This window comes from Carcharhinus amblyrhynchos, chromosome 1, assembly GCF_965287045.1.
Source record: "Carcharhinus amblyrhynchos chromosome 1, sCarAmb.v2.hapA, whole genome shotgun sequence".
Classification (NCBI taxonomy): domain Eukaryota; kingdom Metazoa; phylum Chordata; class Chondrichthyes; order Carcharhiniformes; family Carcharhinidae; genus Carcharhinus; species Carcharhinus amblyrhynchos.
In genome coordinates, this window is record NC_137324.1 from 169241898 (window position 1) to 169255576 (window position 13679).

Here is a 13679-nt window from a genome sequence, read left to right on the forward strand (position 1 = left end):
GTGTCCGCTGCGGCTTAGTTAGTAGCACCCTCAGATCTGTGTTATAAGGTTCTATGGTCAAGTCCTACTTGAGGGATTGAACTCAAAAGTTAAGGTTGACATTTCAGTATGTTACTGAGGCAATGCGGCACGCTCAGAGGTACTGTCTTTCAGTCCTGATATTTGATTTATTATTGTCACATGTATTGGGATACAGTGAAAAGTATTGTTTTCTGTGTGCTCTTTAGACAAGGCATACCGTATACAGAGAAAGGAAAAGAGACATGCTGGTTAGGTGCATTGGCCATGATAAATTCACCCTTAGTGTACCCGAACAGGCGCCGGAGTGTGGCGACTAGGGGATTTTCACAGTAACTTCATTGCAGTGTTAATATAAGGCTAGTTACGACACTAATAAAATAAACTTTAAACTAGTGTCTGTTACTACTCTCTAACCCAAGACATCCACTTCAAATGTCCACAGTTTATATTATATTATGCTAAACTTGGGGTAATGAGATTTATGCAACAAATGCCAGTCTAGCTGGGCAGCACGGTGGCACAGTGGTTAGCACTATTGCCTCACAGTGCCACAGACCTGTGTTCAATTCCCAGTTTGGAACACTGTGTGGAGTTTGCATTTCTCCCCGTGTCTGCGTGGGTTTCCTCCAGGTGCTCCAGTTTCCTCCCACAGTCCAAAAGATGTGCGGGTTAGGTTGATTGGCCATGCTAAATTGACCCTAGTTTCAGAGTGATTAGCAGGATAAGTATGTAGGGTTACGGGGATAGAGCTTGAGTGGGATTGTTGTCAATGCAGGCTCAATAGGGCGAATGGCTTCCTTCTGCACTGTAGGGATTCTATGATTCTTGCTAAAGGTTCCCCCATGTGTCATTTCATGGACTTTTCAAAAGCACACGCAGAAAAAAGAACAAAGCATAGGTACATAACCTAACAGAACACAAGTACAGTCACAAGAGGTAGATACAGAGAATGTGAAGAAGAAGCCAATCAAACATTACCCAAAAGCAATCTTATTTGATTTTGATTTGATTTGATTTATTATTGTCACATATATTGGGATACTGTGAAAAGTATTGTTTAATGCATGCTAACAAACAAAACATACCATTCATTGAATACATGGAGAGAAGGAAAGGAGACGGTGCAGAATGTAGTGTTACAGTCATAGCTAGGGTGTGGGGAAAGAGCAACTTAATAATAAGGTAGGTCCATTCAAAAGTTAAAACCAAGGTCCATATTCCTCCTGTTGATGGATATCAACAATCTCATAGCGTTATTTCGTAAAGTAAAATTTACTTATTAGTCACAAATAAGGCTTACATTAATACTGCAATGGAGTTACTATGAAATGCCCCCAGTCGCCACAGTCCAGCACCTGTTCGGGTCAGTGCACCTAACCAGCACATCTTTCAGAATGTGGGAGGAACCAAAGCATCCGGAGAAAACCCTGAACCCAAGCCGAGAATCAAACCCGAGTCTCTGACGCTGCAAGGTTGCAGTGCTAACCACTGTGCCAACGTGCCACCCCCCCCCACCCCCACTTGGCAAAGCAAAGCGGAGGTATCTCTCAATGAGTATTACAAAAACACATTGCCATCACATTGTTGTTGTGGGAGTTTGCCTGGTGCAAATTAACTGTCATATTTCCTACATTTTACAACGCTAACTTCAATGTCAAAAATTTCCTGTGAAGTACTATGCGATGTCTGGTGTTGGGGAACAGTGCAAGTCTTTTTATTTAAACCTCAATGTCTTCCATTTCAATTGTTCTGCCAACTTATTTTTCCCACTTAAATGTTAAATAAACTCATGCATCAGTGAAGATTTCCACTGCTGTCTGCCCCAGCTGTAGATCCTGGTGCTATTAAATGACGGCATGTAATCAATTGTTAACCTGCACAGAGTATCAAAACCCGTTGACTGTGGATTGATCGAATTGACCAGTTGGTTTGCGAGTGGGAAACAATAGTGTCAACTTCAAATGGACTGCGAATTTGAAAGAAAATACCAAGTGACCAGAAGTGATACCCCTGCACAGCTGCAGAGAGCCAAAGCGCTGGAGAACTGTAGGCCCCAATGTAAATATCATGGATTTGTTTTCTCAAATCCAGCGTTTGTTCAGGCACATACTCTTTATGGCTGCACACAGAAGTGTTTGGCTCAATAACTGCTCTTTGCAGCTGTGAGAGTATTAAGGGATTAGGGAGGGAAGCAGAGCTGCCGTGAATCACAACAAGGCACTTTAATCTGCACTTACACATTCACTCAAGCAAGCGAAGAAAGAAATAGGAGCTCACTTGCGCGCCGCATTTCCCTTGAAGGAAATTATGAATGGGTGGACTTAATTTGGGATCCAAAGAAAGGTTGGATTAGAGGAAAAATAGGCCACGAATCTTCTTCCAGGGCACCGTCAATTCATTTAATCGGCAACTGATTGCTGGCCTCAACTTGCAAATCCCCTGATCCAGCTTTTCTCTGTGTCTCTCCGAAAGAGACATCCTCCTAAACAGCAGCTAAAAAGCTAACCTCTCGCAAAAGATTAAACAAAGCAAGGCTCACAAGTTCAATTGTGAGGGTAAGAGGGTTCAATGGTGTTTAAAACAAGTGTGTGCCGGATTCAAGATTGTTGTCATTAGGGGAATTGAGCCCTCAGTATCAGTGAACCCTGTCAGGATTACAATCTCGTTCCATTCGCACATTGAAGCTTCTCCACTCATTAGAAATCAGATTTCAGACCAGTGTAATTTCCCGCTGGTGTGATGTAAGATTGGAATGCCTGATGGGGTGGTGATGAGCATTCATGAGACGCAAATGAATGGAAGTGGCGTTCAAGCCAGCAGTCAGTGGGACAGTTGACAGTCACTGTTGACCCACCATGAGAATCGCGTTGTAATCTTTCCAATCTGTTGGGCCCCCTTTTCTTTATTTATTAGTGATACAAGTAGGCTCACGTTAGCACTGCAAAAGAAGTTACTGTGAAAACCCCCTAGTCGCCAAACTCCGGTCCCTGTTTGGGTACACAGAAGAAGAGTTTAGTATGGCCAATGCACCTAGCCAGCACATCTTTGGAGTGTGGGAGGAAACCGGAGCACCCGGAGGAAACCCATGCAGACTCCGTGCAGACAGTGACCCAAGCTGGGAGCTGAACCTAGGTTCCTGGCACCATGAGGCAGCAGTGTTAACCACTATACCACCATGCTGCCCATCGCCACTGTGCCACCCATACCCCGGTAGATTCTCCGCTCCTGCAACCACCAAACCTGTCACAGGCTGCTTAGGAGAATTCCACCCAAAAAAAACAGCAGACAACTCCTGAGATGTCCCGGCCAACACTCCTCAACCAATACCAACAAGAGACTAACTGACCATTCATCTCATTGCCATTTATGGGACCTTTCGCTGGGCAATTTGGCTGCTGTGTTTGCCCACATAATAAATGTCCACACTTCAAAATGAATTCTCTGTCTGAGAAGTACTTAGAGACATCCTGAGGACATGCAAGATATTATGCAAATCCAAGTTCTTCCTTTTTTTTCCCTCTCCTTGTTATCAAATATTTCTCATCACAGTCACTAACTCAATAAACTCAGTAAATGGTGTCAACACTAAGAAGCCAGTATCCAATTTATTCTGGGTCAATTGAAACTCATGAAATCACAAATCCAATTTGATGCCAAGCGTTGCCTGATTTCATACTTTTTACTTACTTTTGCATATCTATGTAGAAGCAATATTTACATTGTGACAGAGATATACAAAACTGTACAATTCCCTCTGGCTAAACTTCATCATTAATGCTGCATTGAAAATTGTATCGAATGAGTTTTAAAGCCAACAAAACAACGTTCTGATCAGATTGTAAAAATTGGCGCTCTCAACATCTGGATGTAAAAACATTTTATTTTGACATTCTTTAAAAATTTATTCAATGTTCCCTAATGAGTTTTGTCACACAGCTTTATAAGGAATTCCTCATGAACAGAGGCTGGACTCCAATTAATCCTCATTTTGTTCCTTCTAGATTAATAGTGCCCAGATTCAGTTACAAGATTAACGCTGGTAACACACTTGCATGCTACGTGGCCTCCACATTTTACCCTCCACAAACCAGGGCTTATCCAAAACCTGCGGGGAGAGAATAGAAAAACAGAAATGCTGGAAAATCTCAGCAGGTCTGACAGCATCTATAAGGAAAGAATAAGGTCTGAGCCACAGCTTTGATGAAGAGTCATCCAGACTCAAAACGTTGGCTCTACTCTCCCCCCACAGAAGCTGTCAGACCTGCTGAGATTTTCCAGCATTTTCTGTTTCTGTTTCAAATTCCAGCAACCGCAGTATTTTGCTTTTATCTTATCCAAAACTTGGCTGCCCATATCTTTAACATCCATCAAGTCCCAATTGTCTATCTGCGATTGTGATTCGCTACGCTTCAGTAATAAACCTTCAACCAAGTGTGCTGCAAATTAGCTGATAGCAAAGTATTAATGACTGAACAATGATGGCAAAATAGTTACACGATGTCATATTGATACATAGTGGACCAGCGGATGTGAGATTACCCATTCATTGGGCCATGCGCTGTTTGCAAAGTGCTGGGTTATTGTGCAATGCACAATGTCTTTGCATCAGGCCCATGTGTGTGGTGACCATGTAAGTGCTATATATTTAAGTGTTTGCCTGGTTGCTTTAAAAGCTGATCACATGATTTAATGATGATGTCATTGGAGTGTTTCACAGCCGCCTCCTTTCACTTTTGCTTTCACTTTGTATTCTACACAGATTCAAACTACGAGATTCATTCTCTAAGGTCTTTGCCTAAATGTGCAAACCATAGGCGGAATTTTATGGCTTCACTTGTCCCGAAACTGTAAAATCCCGCCTGAGGTAGACGGGTCTTCTCATGCTCTGCCCCTCACTTGCTCTGATTCCTGTGGCAAGCGGGACAGTAAAAATTCAACCCACACCTTTCTCTTTTTATTAAAACGCACAACCCCAAGCGTTCCAGTACGCCAATCTGCATTTTTATTACCCGTTACTATGAAATCTTTACCATTATTTTGGGAATCAATGTCCACGTGATTCTATCCTGTTCACAACCTTGCTCAATGTATGCTCGCTTAACTGTCCACTCACCTCCTTATTGGAATCCAAGATACACGTCAAGATAATAGGCTAAATAAGCCAGATTGAAGGGTGGCCATGATATCAAACAAGGAGAGGCTACCCAGAAGGCAATGGAAGATGCAGCAGTGAGAGAAAAATTAGAACCTGAAGATTCAGGTTGAGAATGAATTAGAAGGATCGGATATTACGTGAAGAGTAAGAAGTCAACTGGCTTGGGTTACTCTGTTCCCAGGAGGGAATGCATTTAGAAAGGAATTTATAATAGTTTTGTTCAAGGACTTTGGACATGATCTTACTGAGCATTCACACAATGCTCTCCCTGCAGCTAAGTTGGAGAATTTGGAGGCCAGCCAAATCTCCATTCACTGCAGCGGGATGGGAAAATCCCACGGGTCTGTTGGGAAAATCCCGCTGGCGTGAACGGTCATAACATTCTGGCCAGTAATACAATTATTTTTGATTGGTTCCTGGGAAATAAATGAGTCTTCCCCTGTATAATGCAATAACATGAGTAAGTCTGCAGAAACTTCCTTTCCCCTAACGTTGGTATTCTTGCGACTGGCCTGATGAATGCAAGCTGAAAAACTTCGACAAAATGTATTTTTTTCGGCAACCCGTAAGTAAGTCTGTTCTGTAAACAAAAATAATACTAGTCTAACAATTTCTATCTGTAACAAACTTTTATCTCTAAAATAAACAATAACCACGTGAAAAACAGTTTCATTCAAGCCCTACCTCAAAAAGTATGAAGTTCACAGTCCAACTTAGTTTTAAAATAATTAGGCAAGGAATTATTATAGAAAAGAAGGGAGATGATTCAAGCATTTGATATTGTTTTGTGCCTTGGAACGTCAACACTTAATAAATGCCTTTCTTTTAAAACATTGAATATATTTTGTTTGTCGCCTTTGTTTGCAATTTGACAATGATTACTCACACGTGGCAATGATTACTTACATGCACTAACATTCAAGCTTGCAATGCATATTGACTCTTTAGATTCTAGGAGAATGCAAACGCTTCTTCAGTCGAAGGCTAGTAGAAATCTGGAACTCACTCCTCGAATAACTGTTGAGGGAAAACTGAGATAGATCAATTTTTGTCAGGTAAGGTGTTACAACCACGTGAAGAGGGGAAAAAGAATCATTCTTCTAGTTTACCACCCCAGGTCTGACCACAACAGCATTTTGCAGTAAATTTGGGGAGAGTTTGTCATTTGGGCAGCACTGTGACACAGTGGTTAGCAGCAATTAGTGCTTCACAGTGCCAGGGACCCGGATTTGATTCCTGGCTTGTGTCTCTGTCTGTGCAGAGTTTGCCAACTCCCCCCAAGTCTATGTGGGTTTTCTCCGGGTGCTGCGGTTTCCTCCCGCAGTCCAAAGATGTGCGAGTTAGGTGGATTGGTCATGCTAAATTGTCCATTAGTGCCAGGGGGACTAGTAGAGTAAATATATGGGGTTATTGGAATAGAGCCTGGGTGGGTTTGGGGTTGGTGTAGACTCAATGGGCCAAATGGCCTCCTTCTGCTCTGTAGGGATTCAATGATTAGTCCCATTTCATACACTTTCACATTATAAAGAATTAAGATAGGTTTTCTGAGTTTGAAACAAAAAATAAGTATATAGACACTACTTCCCAAATTTAAAACAAACTAAGTAAATTGCAACCACCCAATCATACATCACACCCATTCCCTATGCCTCACACACACTCACGCACATATGCATGCACACACATGTGTGCACACGAGTATAAATAATAGAATACTAGGAGAGACTTCAAGATTTTTTGCAGTATGAAGAATATAATAAGCAATGAAATAAAATATACCGTTAGCTGTTCTCTAATATTCCCAATGCAGCGATTCCACATTGCAGCTGTTCTGTGCGGTTGTCCTCCTGGGTGTTGTTGCACAGAGAAGATTTCCCCTTTTTCATCCCCAGGAGATCTTGATGTGCAGTAGATTCGCCTTCTCAGGATGGTTTCTTGAAATACTTCCCAGAGAGGGAGAAAGATACAAACAGGCATCTTGGCAGCCTTTCAGCACAACCTTCCAATCTTTGCACTCTGGCTTGGTAAACAGTTCTTAAAGTCCTGTTGGCTGTACATTCCAGAGGAATTCTATTACTATATCTGCTGTAGTCATTGTTTTGTAGGATTCTGATGTCTCCTCTCAGGAACCTTTGAAGGATTTCCAAACAGTGTAAAAGCCAGCAGGAGATGGGGGTCTTTCTGCTCCCCGAGGGGGTTTGGAAAATCTGTCCCTTTTCATCCCACTTAGATAGAAGGTGAGGTTTTATATTGTGGCGGCTCGCTGGCAGTCCCCATTGCAGGATTACAGCTGGTTAAAAGACCAACCAGAAAAAGAGGCAAGAGAAGTTGTATCGTTTCCTTGAAAAAAATATCCTCATAACAAAGGATATGAAGGGTCAATGCAGCTCATGCGTAGATCGGCCATTATCGAATCAAATGATGGAATGGGTGTAAGGTACTCAATGGTATTCTATGTTCTAATGAAGCATTTTGGGACATTTTGAGGATGGGAAATACACTGTGCGGTGACTACAAAAGGAAGTCAGAGGCTTGGTGTTCTGTGAAGAGTGACTCATCTAACTGCCCAAAGCCTTCCCAGCGTTTAGCAGGCACCAATTTGTTTTGTGATGGAATATTCTCCTGTCTAGATAAATGCAGCCCACCAACACCCTCGACTCATAGAATCCCCACAGCACAGAAAGAAATGATCAACTCTCAGAGGGAGCAGGCCCACACTACCCACCCCAACCCTCCACTCGAACCCATAACCCCGCACATTTAGCATGGCCAATGCACACAAGCTACACATCTTCGGACACTAAGGGGCAATTCAGCATGGCCAATCCACATAAGCTACATATCTTTGGACACTAAGGAGCAATTCAGCATGGCCAATCTACACAAGCTACATATCTTTGGACACTGAGGGGCAATTTATCATGGCCAATTCACCTAATCTGCACATTTCTGGACTCTAGAATCTCAACAACAGCCAGGACAAGCAGACTGCTTGATTGGCACCTTAAACGTTCATTCCCTCCACCACCACCACCACCATAGTGACAGCAGTGTCTCCACCTACAAGATGCACTGTAAGCATTTGCCAACAGCAGCTCCAAAATCTACTTGCGTTAGTTTGATATTATACTTAGGAGCCCAGAGAACAGTACGATCCAAGGGCAATAGTTCTCACCTGAAAAGTTTGTCAGACCCAACTCACTACTGCGAACCTATGATTCTGTCCGTCTGTCCTTTTGCTCCATAGAGAATTGTCTCAGTAACAGACTATCTGGTAATTATCAAATAGAATGCAAAAGCAAGCAAGTAATGATGAACCTTTATCAAATGCTGGTTCAGCTTTAACAGGGGTAATGTGCCTAATTCTGGGCACTGCACTTCAAGAAGGCTTTGGAGAGAGGGCAGAAAGGATTTTTGAGAAGCGGTGCAGAGATGAGGAACTTCAGTTTACATGAACAGACTGGAGAAGTTGGAGTTATTCTTAAAAATGTTAAGATGAGATTTGATAGAGATGTTCAAAGTCATGAGGGGTCTGAATAAAGTAGGGTCAGTATTGGTACCATTGCTTTTCCAGATATATGTTAATGACCTAGACCTTGGTGTACAGGATGGAATCTCAAAGTTTGCGAATGATACAAAACTTGTTGGATAGTGTAGAACTTCAAAGTCCAGAAGTGAAATTTGTTCACGCAGAGGATGGTGAATGGCTGGAACAAGCTGCCAGAGGTAGTAGTAGAGGCGGGTACAATTTTGTTTTTTAAACAGCCTTTAGACAGTTACATGGATAAGAGGGATGTGGGCCAAATGTGGGCAATTGGGACTAGCTTAGGGATTTAAAAAAAAGGGCGGCATGAACAAGTTGGGCCAAAGGGCCTGTTTCCGTGCTGTAAATCTCTATAAATCTATAACAAATTGGTGGAATGGGGGAATAGGTAGCAGATGAAATGAAAAATTAGTCATTTTGGTAGGAAGAACATGGAGAGACAATATAAAATAAAGAATAAAACTCTAAAAGAAGTGCAGGAGCAAAGGGACCTAGGCATATAAGCGCATAAATCATTGAAAGCAGCAAGAGGGGTTGAGAGAGCAGTTGATAAAACTTACAGTACCCAGGGTTTTATTTATAGGGGCAGGGAGTACAAGAGCAAGGAAGTTATGTTGCATTTCTATAAGTCACGGTGATACAGTGGTTAGCGCTGCTGCCTCACAATGCCAAAGACCCAAGTTCAATTCCCGCCTGGATCACTGTCTAGGCAGTGTCTGCATGTTCTTCCAGTGTCTGCGTGGATCTCCTCCCACAGTTCGAATGACGTGCTGGTTAGGTGCATTGGCCATGCTAAATTCTCCCTCAGTGTACCCGAACAGGTGCTGGAGCGCGGCAACTAGGGGATTTTCACAGTGACTTTCTTACAATGTTAATGTAAGCCTACTTGTGACACTAAGTAATAAAGTTTAAAGTCACTAGTCCGACCTCAGCTGGAGCACTGCATCCAGTTCTGGACACTTCACCCTGGGAAAGATACGGAGGCATTAGTGAAAGCACAGAAAAGGTTCACAAAAATGATTTCAGGGATGAGGAACTTTAGTTATGAAGACAGATTGGTCAAGTTAGGAATAGTTTCCTGAGAGAAAATAAGGTGGGGAGAAGATTGGGTAGAGTTTTTCAAAATCATGAGGGATCTGGAGACAAGAGACAAGGAGAAACTGTTCCCACTCATGAAAGTCATCAAGAACGAGAGGGCACATGTTTAAGGTAATTAATAAAAGCAGCAAAAAAAGTGATCTGAGGGGAAACTCTTTCATGCAGCCAGTTTTTTAGATGCACTGTCTGAGAGCATGGTAGAAACAGGTTCAACTGAAACATTGAAGAAACAATTAGACTGTTACTGCAGAGGGAGAATGTGCAGGGATACGGGGAAAAGGCAAGGGGATGGCATTAGGCGAGCTGCTGATTTGGACAGTCGGTGGCAATATGAAGGGCCAAATGGCCTCCTTTTGCGCCGTAACAATTTTGTGAATCTGAGAGAAACTGCTCCCTTTGGCAGAAGGGATGTCAATCAAAGGAGGCAGCAATGAGCTGAACAGCAAAAGAATTAACAGGGCATGACGGAAAATGTTTTCACACAGCAAGCCGTTAAAATCTGGGAGTGCGCTGCCTGGTAGTGTGGTGAAAAGAAGATTGTAATCGTAGCTTTCCAAAGGGAATCGGGTACTCACCTGAAGAGAAAAGAAACATAGGATTAAGAGGAAACAGTGGGGTGAAGGAACCAGCTGAGTTGAGCTTGGAGAGAATCGGCATAGACACAGTGCAGTACATTTTCCAGTCCCGCCCTCCATGGGAATTGCCACAGGTGGGATGGACTGTTAAAGGTCTGTTGACCTGGTGTGGGAATTTTCAATCTTGGGGTGACCGGAAAACCCTGCCCAATGATCTGAATGGCCTCCCTTAATGCTGTGTGGGCACCATGCCATGTGCAAATTAGCTGTTGCTGTCCCTTACGTTGTAACAGTGACCACAATTCAAAAGCATTTCATTGGCTGTAACGTGTTTCGTGGTCTCCTAAAGTTATAAAGGAGTTTAACTTTATTTATTAGCGTCGCGAGTGGGCTTACATTAACACTGCAATGAAGTTACTGTGAAAATCCCCGAGTCGCCACACTCCAGCGGCTGTTCAGGTTCACTGAGGGAGAATTTAGCATGCCCAATGCACCTAACCAGCACTTCTTTCGGACTGTGGGGGGAAACCAGAGCACTCAGAGGAAACCCACGCAGACACGGGGAGAATGTGCAGACACCACCCAGACAGTGACCCAAGCTGAGAATCGAACCCGGGTCCCTGGCGCTGTGAGGCAGCAGTGCTAACCACTGTGCCACCGTGTAACTATAAATACAAGTCTTTCTTTCAGTTACATGGGCTTCCTTAAATAGAAAGCCTCACCGTAGCTTTTGATCTTGCTAATATTTGCCTTGCTTCTTGAAGGAGAATTTAGGAACTGGTCAAGCAAAGCATTTGTAAATTCTACGGAACCAACCCGAGGTGGCGTTGATAAATGAGCTGTTAAAATTCTGAACAGGCTTCATCTATTTCGAGCCTGACTCATTTTAACAGAAAGATTTAAGATGTGCCTCCTGAGTTGTCTGAATCTGGGATGAGTTGCTCTGGTGCTCTGAGTGTGGAGCTGAACGGCACAGAATGCGCATGGAAGCCTATCATCCCACAGGATCCCGCAACGTTCCGACCGGGTCTGAGGCACCGGCGGAGACAATCGAGCTGTTAGAACTGAAAGACAAACAGCTGTTGCGAAACACCAGTGCAGTGCAACAGCTGGGAAAGAAACACTAAGAGCCAATAATCCTTAGTTACATTTGAATCACATGTCCAGTTACATTCCCATAATCCGTCTTCTTATATTTCTTCACTTAAGATTCCGTGAGCGTTCATGCATTTAAGGGAAACCTGGATAAGTCGGTGAGAAAGCAGGAAATAGAAGATAATGCTGATGAGATTAGACAATGTAGAGTTGGGCGGCACGGTGGCACAGTGGTTAGCACTGCTGCCTCACAGCACCAGAGACCCGGGTTCACCTCCCGGCTTGGGTCACTGTCTGTGTGGAGTTTGTATGTTCTCCCCGTGTCTGCATGGGTTTCCTCCAGTTCGTTCCCACAGTCCAAAAGACATGTAGGTTAGGTCGATTGGCTATGCTAAATTTCATCCTTAGTGTCAGGGGGTTTAGCAGCATAAATAATTGGGGTTACAGGGATAAAGCCTGTGCGGAATTGTTGTCAGAGTAGGCTCGATGGACCAAATGGCCTCCTTCCTTGCTGTAGGCAAGTGCAAGGGAGGCTCTGGTGGAGAACAAACACTGGCACAAGCCGATTGGACCTGATGGTTTGTTCATTTAATTCTTTGCTCTCCCGTGAGTAAGATGTCTTTGTCTACACTTCCCCCTGTCTCGGGAACGCAGCCAGCAAAATCAAGGATCCCATGCATCCCAGACATATGCCGGAATTCTACCGCCCCGCCTGCCACAGGAATCGGAGGGGCGGACAATGGGAAGGGTTGTTGGCTTCAGGCAGGATTTTACAGTCTCAGTCAAGCGAGGCCATAAAATCTCACTGACATTCTCTCTTCCACCTTCAGGAAAAAGATACAAAAGTCTGAGATCATGTGCCAACCGACTCAAGAACAGTTTCTTCCCTGCTGCCGTCAGACCTTTGAATGGACCTACCCTTATATTAAGTTGATCTTTCTCTATACCCTAGCTATGACCACAACACTGCATTGTGCATCCTCTCCTTTCCTTCTTCCTATGTACTCTGTGAATGGTATGCATTGTCTATATAGCATGCAAGAAACAATGGGAGCCATTCTCCCAGCCTGTTACGCTGCTCTATCCGGGAAACATTAGCCAAGGGTGTCTAGCAGACTCCCCGCTGGGTGCCATAGCTTCCAGAGCACCATTCAGCTGCCAGCGCCTAGGCAGGAAGCATCTGTCCACAAAGAACTCTCCTGTCAGGAGGCAAAAAGGGTAATCATGTGAAACTGGAATATTAATATAATAACAACAGGGAATATTAGAATTGAAAGTGCTGCGTGGAGTGGACATTCGGAATAGACCTTTCAGATTTCAGCTCCACTTCATCCTTTCTTTAATGTTTCATTGCTTTATATTGAATCCATTGCTCAAGTCTGAGACTCCGAATTTGTGGCACAGTGCCTGAAACAAGATATCTTTATGTTTGGAGTACAAGATACCGCAGAGGTAGCACATTACAGATACCAACCCTGAACATAAAATGCAACTCCAGTCTACCCATCTCAAACTCATAATCAGCTGGTAAAGGCAAGGATGATTCTAGAATATTTAGCTCGATCAAATTAAGGCAAACGCCAAACTTTTCCTTGCTCGGCAGGACGGAGGGTCAGGGGATTTATACTGCCCTAATCTCACCTCTGAACATGAGTGAATAATAATTCTTCTAACAAAGTAGTTCTCTAAGATCACAAAGGAAATCTGTGATGGATGAACTTCAAGGGCAAATTTTTATCAGTGACTGGAGAGTGCATGGGTTTGAGGATCTGTCAGTAACTGAGGGGCTTTAGGAGCAACTATCTGTTAACCATGGGAGAATGGATGAAAACTGGGCAAAGAGACATTTGGAATTCTCAACATCAGAGAAGGGCTGGGAACAGCATTAAGACACTCATCAATGTAACAGAGGAGTGAGTCAGGATGAGATCCAAATATAATTGGAACTGATTTGATTTAATTTATTAATGTCACATATATTAATATGCAGTGAAAAGTATTGTTTCTTGCGTGCTACGCAGAGAAAGCATACCGTTCATAGAGAAGGAAAAAAAGAGGGTGCAGAATGTAGTGTTACAGTCATAGCTAGGGTGTAGGGAAATATTAACTTACTGCAAGGTAGGTCCATTCAAAAATCTGATAGCAGCAGGGAAGAAGCTGTTCCTGAATCGATTAGTCCATGACCTCAGAT

At 43.3% G+C, this 13679-nt stretch overlaps 1 long non-coding RNA gene across 1 annotated transcript in view; it reads right to left on the reverse strand.

Moving 5' to 3' along the window:
• LOC145347563 (uncharacterized) overlaps positions 1-7323 on the reverse strand; it is a 37114-nt gene extending 29791 nt beyond the window's left edge. The window contains exons 1-2 of the long non-coding RNA XR_013887825.1: positions 6956-7323; positions 6083-6207 (exon numbers count right to left, since the gene is read on the reverse strand). This is a non-coding gene — a long non-coding RNA (uncharacterized LOC145347563). The remainder of the gene's footprint in view (positions 1-6082; positions 6208-6955) is intronic.
• Positions 7324-13679: the final 6356 nt, after the last annotated feature.